Source organism: Moschus berezovskii, chromosome 1 (assembly GCF_049115385.1).
Source record: "Moschus berezovskii isolate FMDL1 chromosome 1, NW_MosBer_1.0, whole genome shotgun sequence".
Lineage (NCBI taxonomy): Eukaryota > Metazoa > Chordata > Mammalia > Artiodactyla > Moschidae > Moschus > Moschus berezovskii.
Genome location: NC_142460.1, coordinates 134,853,419 through 134,867,426, shown reverse-complemented (window position 1 = coordinate 134,867,426; position 14,008 = coordinate 134,853,419).

Here is a 14,008-nt window from a genome sequence, read left to right as displayed (position 1 = left end):
GGATAGATTGGAATGATAAGATTCCTTATCGATCTTTTTTTTTAGTTACTGTAAAATATCTAGTAAAAACCAAATATTAAAATTTTGTTTCTTCTTAACAGGTGTGCGTTATTGAAATGATCACGGAGAACTTAATCTTGAGCAACCCCTAGCGCCTATTTGCAGGGCAGGAATAGAAATGCAGACGTGGAACACCGGTGGTAGCCACAGCGGGCAAGGGGAGGGTGGGATGAATTAGGAGATTAAGTTTTACATAAATGCACTATCATGTGAAGTGGGAACCTGGTGTATAGTACAGGGAACTCTGCTCAGTGCTCCTTGAAGACTAAGGTGGGTGGGATGGGGTGGGGGGAGGGAGGTCCAAGAGGGAGAGGATATATGTATACATATAGCTGATTCATTTCATCCTACAGTGGTAACTTAACACAACGTTGTAAAGCAATTATAGTCCAATTAAAAAGTAGGTTACATATACAAAAAACCCCACAAAACCTAAATCCTAAAATTAAAGAGGGATTTCCCTGGTGGTCTAGTGGTTAAGGCTCTGCACTTTCACTTGTGTGACCCAGGTTTGTTCCCTGAGCGGGGAACTAAGATCTGGTAAGCCCCATAGCTTGGCCAAAAAGAGAGAGGTATAATTCAAGATAAACATACTAAACCTTACACCATTTAAGAAATAAAGCATCTTATTGTTGGCCTCTTCCATATACAAATGTTGAAATTTTGATAACTGCAATACTTTGGCCACCTCATGCGACGAGTTGACTCACTGGAAAAGACTCTGATGCTGGGAAAGGTTGGGGGCGGGAGGAGAAGGGGACGATGGAGAATGAGATGGCTGGATGGCATCACCGACTCTGTGGACATGAGTTTGAGTGAACTCCAGGAGTTGGTGATGGACAGGGAGGCTTGGCGTGCTTTGATTCATGGGGTCGCGGAGAGTCGGACACGACTGAGCGACTGAACTGAACTGAACTGAACTATCTCAAAATTACTCAGGGGAAAAAAAGTTTGAATTCCTGAAGATGGACCTTAAATTTGAATTAAAAAGTTACACATTTATTAAATGTAACCTATAGTTTACACATGAAACCAAGCTATACAAATAATGCATTTCTGAAAACTAACATTCTGTAATGTTTCAGGAAAGTTTTGACAGAGATGGTAGTTCTTAGGCAAAATTCCATTTGTGAGCATCAAAGGTCTGTACTCGCTGAGAATTTTTTTTAAAGTACTTAGGCATATTAAGTTAAAAGTAAATACTTGCTGAATAGTGAATTATATAATAGAAAGTTTAATCCTAAGCTAGTAAGTATGTAAGTGGAAATTATTTCTATTTCAAGATTAATTTTATAATGTTACAAATTCCCATTCATATTGTCAGCATCCATTTAGATTTACATATAACAGAATAGCTATCTGTGTGTGTGTGCTTTTTATCTTGCCCATAAGTTCTTGGTATAATCGTGATTAAATTCTATTCAATTTTTATATGGTTAGAGAATTTCTTTCATTATTTTTAAAAAAACAGGATGTATAGGTAAACTGAATACTTGCATGTTCAAAAAATGTAGTTGTTGACTTCCAACCTCTACTATTACTGATAAGAAAGAAATATTCACCTGATTTTATTTATTTTGTAAATAGCTTGTTCTTTCTGTCTGATACTTAAGAATTTTTTCTTAATTTCTAGATGTGCCTTTTTAAAAAATCATAATCCTTTCTGGTTATATTAATTATTGCTGAGTAACATATTATTTCAAAACTTAGAACTTTAAAAGAGTAAACATTTTATCTCACAATTGTTGGCTAGGAGTTCAGAAATGGTTTATCAGGGTGTTTCTGGATTGGTATCTCTCACGAGGTTGCAGTGAGATATCAGCTGGGCCGTCAGTCATCTGAACGCTTGACTGGGGCTGGAGAATCCATTTCCAAGATGGCACCCTCATATGGCCGTTGGAAGGAGGCCCCAGTTCCTTGCCATGTGAAGCTCCCTGTAAAACTAATTAGATAGTTTTCCAACATAGTGATTGGTCTCCTGCAGAGCAGGTGGTCTAAGAGAAAGAGGAAGGAAGAAGTTACACTGCTTTTATGACTCAGTCACAAATGTCACATACTGTCACTTTTTAAAAAACTCTACTATATTCCATTCATCAGAAGCAAGTCATAAAGTCCAGCCAATACTTAAAAGAAGGAGAATAAAGCTCCACCTCTTGAAGGCAGACTTCCCTGGGGCTCAGGTGGTAACGTGTTCTTGAAGGGAAGCATGTCAAAGGATTTGTAAACATAGTTTAATCTGTCATACTGGGAATCAGTGAATCATTTCAATCTGAAGATAAAAATCTTCCAGTTCAGTGAAGTTGTCTTGTATTATTTAAAAAAATTACACATAATAATTTATCTGTAGATTTTTAAGGGTTTGAAAAATTGAGACATTCTCATGAAGGAAAGGTGCAATTTTGGCTTAATTCAGGTGTAGGTACCAATAGAAGGACTTTGATATATTATACATTATTTGAATTATAATTTGCTATTGTATTTGTCATCTAACCCCTAAATCCTATAGGCTGCAGAGTTAATATTAACTACAGTTCAGTTCAGTCGCTCAGTTTTGTCCGACTCTTTGCGACTATAGTTACATATATTAAATAGTTATATATCAGTTTATAACTCTATATTATTGTTGTTAATATAACTAACCTCAGCATACCTGCTCTGTAACACCTACACCTGCTCTGATACTGTATTCAGTACCTCTGATACCAATATTGTTACTGATGTTTCCTAGAGCCTCAAAGAAACTCCAGGAACGTCTAGGGTAAAAAAGAGCACAGACTACTGAAATATGCTATAGGCCAGTTATTTTCTTAGATATTCAGATGCCGTAACAAAATATACTGAAGTCCATTAGGCTAAGAAATTCAATAGCAGTTGGTACCAGTGGATTATTATAAACAAAAAATTTGTGTCTTGTTAATGTAAGCCCTCAGAACTATTCTTGTGTGTACAGCTGGCTTTCGTGTACTTATTATATCAACTGTGACCTGTGTGAACAAGTCATCCTGCATTTCTAAGTAGTAAAATCTCTTAGTAACATATTGTTTTTTAAAGTCCAGTAAACTTACCAGGAGGAATCCAGACAAGGTGTCTACACTAACTAGAAGTTTCTAATCTAAAACATGTGTTTCTACTGGCTATGACTCACACGCACACACAAGCACAAACCAAGAAGTTCAACAACTATTAATTTGTTGTCTAAAATAATCCAAAATAATACAATTGCTCTTGACTATTTTCAAGCCAACCAATAGAGCCATACGCTAGCTAATACATCTTGAACCCATCAAAAAGAGAAAATCAAACTACTCTTTTTTTTTTAAAGGCCACTTGGTTACCTGAAGTTGATCAAACTGATCTTTGATACTTAGTCCCCTGATTATGTACAGGCTAGCTAAAAAATTAAATACAAAATAGTTTCTAAACATCTCATGATATCTGTGATTGTCCTCATTATTCCATTTTCCACACTCTGCCGGAGGTTTAAAGGTTATAGCATGGCTATCCAGATCTGACATTCAAATGATAATACTGAATCAAAGAGTCCAAAGCTGTCTTGGTCAATTCCTTTCATTTAGAGGCTGAATTCTGACCAAAAGCATGTTGAGGGTGAGGGATGGGTCAGGAAATTCTGATATAGGATATGGTGCAATCTTGGTATAAGTAAGGTGTAATATAATGCCAGATATTATCTATAGTAAGCCAGCTGGTCATATATTATGTATACTTCACATTAAGTATCTAAACTCTTGAGGCTTTTTAGAGGTTCCAATCCCATGGACGGAGGAGCCTGGTAGGGTGCAGTCCATGGGGTCGCTAAGAGTCGGACACGACTGAGCGACTTCACTTTCACTTTTCCTTTCATGCATTGGAGAAGGAAATGGCAACCCACTCCAGTGTTCTTGCCTGGAGAATCCCAGGGACGGGGGAGCCTGGTGGGCTGCCATCTATGGGGTCGCACAGAGTCAGACAGGACTGAAGCGACTTAGCAGCAGCAGCCCTAATCCTAAAAGCATTTATTGTCTTCCCTCAACTTGAATGGCAGTTTTAAAACATAGCTTCCAAATTCTTTATCACTTCTCCCTTTGAGAAGTAGAATCTATGTCCCTTTCCTTGAATCTAGGCTCTATGAACAATAGAATACAGGTTAAGTGATGCTGGAATAATTTCCAGGTTCAAGTCTTAAGGAACTGGTAGTTTTTACTTTCTATCTCTTGAGATAATCACTCTTAGAATTGAATACCATGCACTAAGGGAAGGACCACCTGGAAGGGAACTAAGGCTCATGGCTCTGAGTTTTGGCTGAGCTCCCACTCAACAGCATCAATGACAGCTCTGTGTGTAAGCCATCTTAAAAGTGAATCTTTCAGCCCCAGGTTGAGCTGCCCTTGCTGCCATCACATGGAACAGAGGCAAGTCTTCCCCGCTAAAATGAAAAAAGTGAAAGTGGTAGTTGCTTAGTCGTTTTGACTCTTTGCAACCCCATGGAGTGTAACCTGCATCTCCTGCATTGCAGGTGGATTCTTTACTGTCTGAGCCACCAGGGATGTCCACAGCTAAGTCATGCCCACAGCTAAGTCATGCCCAGACTGCTGCTTACTCATCATAAGGCCTCGTGGTAGTCTTCCTGCCTGACAGACTGAGACATTTTCCTACACATCTGGGAGCACTCCCCCGCCAGGCTCAGCAAATGTGGAGCAACTGTCACCACTACTATGAAAATAAGGCTGCTGCTGCGGGGGGCTTTCAGCCAATACTGTCCAGAGCAGCTGCTCTCTCTGCATACTGAGGCCCCTTACTCACTCCTGTTAAGTGAGCAAAGGGAATAAAAGGGAGTGAAACTCCCTTTTCTTTGGGAAACTTGCCTTCCTTGATTGGTGTGTTCTGATAAAGCTACTGAAACTGCCAATGTAAAACCCTCCTGGAGGTAGCCATAATCCTTTATTGCCTTCAATTGCCCCACTCCATCCTCCATTACCTACACTAAAGCTTAAGCATGAACACAGGGTCTACACTAGGCCTGTCAGAGTCTATTGTGTGGATTTGCTAAAATTTACCAACCAGGCTCATACTTATAACACTATGACCATTTAGCCTCTTTCTGGTTTGATGATTTGTTTTCTCAAAACTCTTCCAAATACACATGTAGAATGTAAAATATATATCAGTATTATCAATGGATATAAATATAAAACACACACATATATTTTAGAAGTTATATTTCTGGGTTGAAATATATATTTAGAATGTAAAATGTAATATTGCCAAATGGTCCTCCAAAAAGTTTTATACTAATGTATCATGTTTAGCTGTGATTGACTGCGTCTGCTTGCCCCTCATCAACCTTTGTATTTCAGACTTGTCAGTGTACACCAGTATGAGAGCACCAAAATGTGATGCTATTTTAATTGTTTTCTATTATTGATAAAAGCATGTGTTCACCTTGGGAACTCCCTTTCAGTCTAGTGAATTGAACCCCCCAAAGGTCAGGGTTCAATCTGTGGTCAGGGAAGCCAAAAGCAAAGAACAACAAAAATACATATTTTTATATCAATTTTTAAAAATTTTTATTTCTTTTTTGCTATGACTTAGGGCTGAAGTTCTCAAAAATAAGATCCTAATTATACCAAAAAAGTTACTTGTATTATTATATTATTGATATTTACTTTTAAAAATTATTTATTTATTGAGTTGTAGCACGTGGGATCTAGTTACCTGACCAGGGATTGAACCCAGGCCCGCTGCATTGGGAGTGAAGAGTCTTAGCCACTGGACCACCAGGAAGTTCCCTGTTATTTACTTTTACCAATAAAATATGTCATTCACCATCTGGTCCTATAAGAATGAAGTCCCTAGCCACTGAAGTTGCTGACCTTTGACAAGATCAAGAATGAGGCACTCTGCTCGGGAGAACTGGCAGAACAGATCTTCTCATAGTAAGCTATTTTCAGGAGAAGATTTTATGACCCAAATTTCTTGCATGTTCTCATGTCTAGAAAAGCACTAAAATCATTAAAGGAGACATCAGTTCCTCCTGACTAGCAGCAACCTTCTACTCGGATGTTTACTCGATTGCATGTACTTTGCCAAAATCACACATACACTGATCTCTCCCTTACCGCTTCCTAGTGGTTCATCAGAACTCTATGAGAGACTGTCTCTTGGGCTATAGTCTTCAATAAGTTCCCAAACAGAACTGAACTCACAGCTCTCATATTGTGCTTTATTTTTTTAGTTGACACTGTCAATTTTTATTCCTTCGCTGGTATCCTGTTTTTCCATTTGGAAGCTTGTGGAGTTTTCCTTTGTTTTTGGAGTTCAGAATTTTCACCATGTATGTTTTTCTATTAATCTTATTCGACATTTATCAGGTCTTTTTGAACAAAGTTTAGAATTTTTCATGAATTTAGGGAAATTTTCTTTTATAGTATATTTTATTTTTCCTTCCTTTCTTTCCTCTTCATTAACTCCTCCTGGAAGTCCAGTTTACTGGATTTATCTCTTTAGCCTTCTTGTTACTGAAAGTAGGGTCTGGGTGCTCGCTGCTCGAAAACCAGTAAAGAAGCCAGATTGGTGAAAAGAAAAATTTGCTTTCTTTCAGACAACCAGGGTAGTGGTTGGGGAAGAGACACATGTCTATCTGAAGGCTGACTCCGCCTATTCTCAACAATCAGGGGACAAGAGCTTTTATAGATGGAGGGAGTGGGCTACAGGCAGAAACAGCACAGTTAGTTCAGACAGTCACCTTAAAATTGGTCATTGGTGGTCTGACCAGAGTCATCTTGATTATTTTAAGTACAGTTAATCTTCCGTTACAGGGTCAGTTTGTTTCCATTTCTTTGAGGGTGATTCTTGGAATTGTGGCAGCTTATATCGTGCCTACAGTCTGGTCATCATGTAGTTAACATCTCACTTGGTGGAGGTTTCAGTATCGATAAGATAGCTCATGGGATATGGCTCAGAGTATTATCTATAGCCCTTGAGAAAGAACTAAACGTCCTTGATCTTGCTTATTGACCAGACTATTATTGTTTTGTCCTATCTGACTGCTTTTCTTTGCTTTTGCATTTTCTCACTTCTCTGATTAAATTTATTCTTTGGCTAAAGTTTTTCCACAGACAAAAGGAAAGCAGAGGACATGCATGGGGATGGGGGCGGCAAGGACCATAGGGTCCTGCTCCATTTCATTCTCCCACAATGTTCCCTTTTCTTTTTGCTTTATGTTACTAGAAACTTCCAAACTAGGTCTATCCAAAACAAATGGGAATTATATAATCAAAATCTGTGCATTTTGCCAGGGCTTAGGCAGAGGGAGGAATGAATAAGGGGAGCTCAGATGATGCTTAGTAGAGTGAAACTACTCTGTATGATACTGTAATGATAGTTATATGTCACTATGTATTTGTCCAAACCCATAGAATGTGTGACACCAACATGACCTGTGAACTGTGGGTGATATTGATGTGTCACAAATGTACCACTCTGTGGGCAATGTTGATTATGGGGGAGACTATGCATGTGTGGGGCAAGGGTCATCTAGGAAATGTATTCATGTTCTTCTCAATTTAGCTGTGAAAAAATAAACCTATTTTTAAAAACCTGTGCATTTCCAAATGATGTAAAATTATCTCATGAGGAAAATGACTATAAAAAGCTATTTGCATGGGGATTGGGAAGGGTGAAGGTTTGATAAATTAAGAATAGTAGATTACCAATAACTACTGATGTTTCGTAATACTGAAATTCATTATACCATTCTGTTTATTTCATACATATTCAAGATTCTATGTAATGAAAAGTAAGAAAAACAAAACAAACAAAAAATTGGTTAACTAATGTTCTGCTCCAAAATCACTGCGGACAGTGAGGACAACTATGCTGTCCAAAGACACTGCTTGGAAAAAAAGCTGACAGACCTAGACAGCGTATTGATAATCACCTTGCCAACAAAGGTCTACCTAATCAAAGCTATGGTTTTTCCAGTAGTCATTTACAGATGTGAGAGTTGATCATAAAGAAGGCTGAGCACTGAAGAACTGATGCTTTTGAACTATGATGCTGGAGAAGACTCTTAAGAATCCCTTAGACTGCCGGGGGATTCAAATCAGTCAGTCCTAAAGGAAATCAACCCTGAATATTCATTTGAAGGACTGGTGCTGAAGCTTGAATACTTTGGCCACTGGATGCAGAGAGCTAACTCATTGGAAAAGATTCTAGTGCTGGGAAAGATTGAGGGCAGGAGGAGAAGGGGGCGACAGAAGATGAAATGGTTGGATGGCATCACTGACTTAATTGACATGAGTTTGAGCAAACTCTGGGAATTAGTAAAGGACAGGGAACCTGGCGTGCTGTGGTCCATGGGGTCTCAAAGGGTCGGACACAACTGAATGATTGAGCAACAACAAGTGTTCTGCTATTTGATCTGTTTCAGAGAACAAAATCAAACTGAGAAAAAGCTTTACTGGAAGGATATTGATGGCCTTGCAGAATCAGTGGAAGACTGGGAGACCGACCTTAGGAAAAACACAGAAACCACTGCAATCTTGACAACAGGAGTTATAGCTCTGGATTTTCAGGAAACTTTTCAAAAAACTGCTCCACTCCCAGGCCTTTGGTCTTTGAGCTTCAAATTTTTCCTGGGTTCTATTAAGAAAATTAATACTGCCATCTAGTGGTCTCTTCCTAAAACTGTGTGTGGTTGCAGATTTCTTGACTTTTCATTCATATGATAGTGAACTGGAATCTTCTGTATCTTCCTCAGAATTTTTAATTGCTTTTTTTTTTGGCGGGAGCGGGGAGGATTAAAATTTTAGTGGACAGTTCTATGAGTCTTGACAAATATGAGCCATTTTCCACAAATAGTTGTATAACCACAACCACCATCACGACATGGAATAGTTTTATCACTCTGAAAATTTCTCTGGGCTCATTTGAAATCAGCCTCCCCACCCAGCCCCCAGCCCCTGGAAAGCCTTGATGTGTGTGTTTGTTTGTTTTTAATAATTTTATTTATTTATTTTTGGGCTTCCCTGTGGCTCGGTGGTAAAGAATCTACCTGCCAATGCAGGGGACACGAGTTCAATCCCTGATCCTGGACGATTCCACTTGCAGTGGAGCAACTAAACCCATGCCTGTTGATCATGTGCTGGAGAGTCCACGTGCCGTAACTAGTGATGCTCACACACCTAGAGCCAGTGCTCCACAACAAGACAACTTACCTCAGTGAGAAGCCAGCTAGATACTAGAGAGTATCCCCCACTCTCCACAACTAGAGTAAGTCCGCACAGCAGTGAAGACCCAGCATAAAAATATTTATTTATGGCTATGCTGGGTCTTCATTGCTGTGCAGGCTTTTCTCTAGTTGTAGCGAGTGGGGGCTACTCTCCGGTTGCAGTGGGCAGGCTTCTCATTGCGATGGTTTCTCTTGTTGCAGAGCATGGGCTCTAAAGCACATGGGCTTCAGTAGTTGTGGCTCCTGGTCCCGAGAGCACAGGCTCAATAGTTGTGGTGCTTAGTTGCTCTGAGACATGTGGGATCTTCCTGATCAGGGATGGAACTCAAATCTCCTGAATTGGCAAGAGGATTCTTTACCACTGAGCCACCAGGGAAGATCCCCTGATATGTTTTTAATCCCTATAGTTTCACTTTTCCAAAATGTCAATTAAATGGAATCATACAATATGTAGCCTTTAAGTCTGACTTCTTTCAATCCACATAATGCCTTAGGATTTTCATGTTGTTGCCTGTATTGATAGTTCCTTCCTGTGTACCTCCCCCCAACCCGCTTATTTTTCTTTTTTTCTGAGTAAAATTTAATTGTATGAATGTGCCAGCATGTGTTTATCCATTCACTAGTTCAAGACATTTGGATTATTTTCAGATTTTGGCGATAAAGGTTACTATAAATCTTTGCATACAGGTTCTTATGTAAATAAAGTTTTCATTTCTTGTGGGCAATTACCTAGGATAGGATTGCTGAGTTGTATGCTATGTATATGGGCTTCCCTGGTGGCTCAGATCGTAAAGAATACCCCTACAATGCTGGAGAACTGGGTTTGATTCCTGGGTTGGGAAGATTCCCTGGAGGAGGGCATGGCAACCCACTCCAGTATTCCTGCCTGGAGAATCCCCATGGATAGTGGAGCCTGGCAGGCTGCAGTCCATGGGGTCACAAAGAGTTGGACCCGACTGAGCGACTAAGCACAGCACAGCATGCTATGTGTATATTTAACTTTACAAGAAACCGCCAGTGTTTTTAAAGTAGTTGTGTCATTTTGTTCTCCTGTCAGAAACATTCTTTCTCTGCTTATTACCTTCTACCTATTTATCCAATATTGCCATACTTTACTTAAAATTTTTTCTTCTCTCATTTTATGGAATTTCAGAAGGCTAGGAAAATGACACCAAAATGTTTAAAATAGCATATCATGTTCATCAACGATCTGTATTGCCTATTTTGGACTTCCCAAGTGGCTCACTGGTAAAGAATCCATGTGTCAATGCAGGAGATGCTGGTTCGATCCCTGGATCAGGAAGATACCCCGGAGAAGGAAATGGCTACCCCCTCCAGTATCCTTGCCTTTAAAAGCCCATGGACAGAGGAGCCTGGTGGGCTACAGTCCATGGTGTTACAAAAGAGTTTGACACGACTTAGTAAGTAAACAACAACGACAACTGCCTATTTTGTGAATTTTGTCTACACCTTTCTCACTCGGGTCTTGGTAATTTTTATTATATTTATTATAATGTGCTGCATATATTTTAGAAATTAACATACCTCTTCTTCTGCTGTTGAAATTTTCCTACTTGTTGTCACGTTCTAATGTACATGATTTTAAAAATTAGGACAGAGAATATAGTGAAAGTGAAAGTGCTAGCCACTCAGTTGTGTCTGACTCTTTATGACCCCAAGGACTGTAACCAGTCAGGCTCCTCTGTCCATGGAATTATCCAGGCAAGAATACTGGCATGGGTTGCCATTCCCTTCTCCAAGGGATTTTTCCAACCCAGGATTTGAACCCACGTCCCCCACATTGCAGGCAGAGTCTTTATTAGTTGGGTACCCACAATTTGCTAGGCAGTGGAAGTGATGAAATTCCATCTGAGCTATTTCAAATCCTAAAAGCTGATGCTGTGAAAGTGCTGCACTCAATATGCCAGCAAATTTGGAAACCTCAGCAAAGGCCACAGGACTGGAAAAGGTCAGATTTCATTCCAATCCCAAAGAAGGACGATGCCAAAGAATGTTCAAACTACTGCAATTACACTCATTTCACATGCCAGCAAGGTAAAGGAATTGATGCTTTTGAACTGTGGTGTTGGAGAAGACTCTTGAGAGTCTCTTGGACTGCAAGGAGACCCAACCAGTCAATCCTAAAGGAAATAAGTCCTGAATATTCATTGGAAGGACTGATGCTAAAGCTGAAACTCCAATACTTTGGCCACCTGATGCAAACAACTGACTCATTGGAAAAGATTCTAGTACTGGGAAAGGTTGAGGGCAGGAGGAGAAGGGGACAACAGAATGAGATGGTTGGATGGCATCACTGACTCGATGGATATGATTTTGTGTAAGCTCCAGGAGTTGGTGATGGACAGGGAAGCCTGGCGTGCTACAGTCCATGGGGTCGCGAAGAGTTGGACAGGACTGAGCGACTGAACTGAACTCAGTGTGTCACGATGAGCATATAATGAGGTTCAAGCTCCATTGGAAGTCAAATCTTCCATCTTGGACCTAGCTGGTTTTAACTAGTTTTTGTCATGTCCTATAGCTATATCATTCTTCTATAGGTTGTGCCCTGCCCTTTTCTGTCCTGTTTCAGATCCAAGCTCTGAATGTAGAGCTTGTTACTAGGAAAATGTAGGAATTTAAAAACAGCAAGCTATTAGTTACAAATTAAGCCCATAATATATGTGAAACTGAGATCCCTTAAAATCAAGTTCCCCTGTCAAATTTATGAGTAACCTCTCTACCCAAAACTTGATTCCCTTTCTTGTCCCACTCCTGATCCCCCTCAAGATTGAGGAGTATTAAAGAAAAGGGGGGATTGAAACTGAGCAGGATCCTGGGGGCCCTCCAAAGTATAGTACAAAGTCCCTTCATGTCCCCAGTTCTTTTTTGTAGGGAAAAAAAAAAGGCTTTGTCCTCCTAGACTTTTCTCTGAATTCCAAAGAGCAAAGGCAAGCAGTTACTAATTAAGGAAGTGAAGGAAACAATGTTTAGCGATAAAGCTGTCTTAGGTAACAATCTGACACATATTTTCAGTTGTTCTGCAGGAATTAGGACCCCTACCCAAGGCAGAGGATTGTGATTACCTTTTGAGCACTTGAACTATACCCCAGACTGGTGGAACCAGAAAGTTGATGATCCAGATTCCTGAAAACACCTGTTACCACCAACCAATCAGAAGAAAGTCATGTACCCTTCAGCTTTCACTCTAAATGTTGCCTTTAATCATCTTTCCCTGAAAGCCATAGGGAAGATCAGGTTCTTTGAGCATGGTGGTGGTGGTTTAGTCCCTAAGTGGTGTCCGACTCTTGGTGACCCCATGGACTGTAGCCTGCCAGGCTTCTCTGTCCATGGGATTTTCCAGCAAGAATACTGGAGTGGGTTGCCATTTCCTTCTCTAGGCTTTGAGCCTGAGTTTCCTGTTTTCTTTGGATGGCTTCTGCAATAAACGCTGTACTTTCCTTATAAATTGCCTTATAAATTGTGTGGCAGGTGAGTAGCCCCAAGTTCAGTTCAGTAACACATGTATAAGTATTCTGATGCCTATTGTCAGAACTCTAAACTCATGGACATTATAAAATGTGATTTTGATATATGAAAACAGCTTTGAGTCCTAAATTTTAAAATTCCATGTAAAGTATTATCATCAATTATACAAAAAGTATAAGTATGAAAGCATACTACATTCCAAAACCTGAAGAGCTTCATTTTCGTCACCCTCACTGTGAGCTATTTTCTGAGTTACAATGTTTCATTCTTATATTTTCAGTTTTTAATATATGAACACTCCAACAGCAGCATTATTCACAATAGCCAAGATGTGGAAGCAACCCAAATGCCCATGGACAGTTAAATGGATAAACAATAATACATATATATTTTTCATATAAAATAGAATTTTATTCAGTCTTAAAAAGGAAGGAAATTCTGTCACATGCTACAACATGGTTGAAACTTGAGGACATTATGCTAAGTGAAATAAGCTGGTCACGAAAAGACAAATACTGTATGATTTCACTTATATGAGGTATTTAAAGTAGTCACATTCATAGAATCAAAAAATGCAATGGTGGTTATCAGAGGCTGAGAGGAAGAAATGGGATGTTGGGTTTTGCAGAATGAAATAGTTATGGAGGTCTCTCTGTTGCACAACAATGTGAATATACTTAGCACTACTGAATTGTACATTTAAAGGTAGTTAAGATGGTAAATTTTATGTTATGTATTTTTTAAAATCACTGTGTGTGCTTAGTCACTCAGTCGTGTCCAACTCTCTGTGACCCCACAGACTGTAGCCTGCCAGGCTCTTCTGTCCATGGGGACTCTCCAGGCAAGAATACTGGAGTGGGTTGCCATGCCCTCCTCCAAGGGATCTTCCCAATCCAGGGATTAAAGCCAGGTCTCCTGCATGGCAGGCTGATCCTTTACCATCTGAGCCACCAGGGAAGCCCAAGAATACTGGAGTGGGTAGCCTATCCCTTTTCCAGGAGAAATTCCTGACTGAAGAATAGAGCATGGGTCTCCTGCCTTGCAGGAGGATTCTTTACCAGCTAAACATTCTTTGCCAGCCAAGGATTCTTTACCAGCTGAGCTACCTGGGAAGCCCTCTAAAACCACAAATAAATACATAAACAAAGGCTTCCTAGGTGGCTCAGTGGCAAAGGATCTGCCTGCCAATGCAGGAGACATGGGTTCCATCCCTGGGTGGGGAAGATCCCCTGG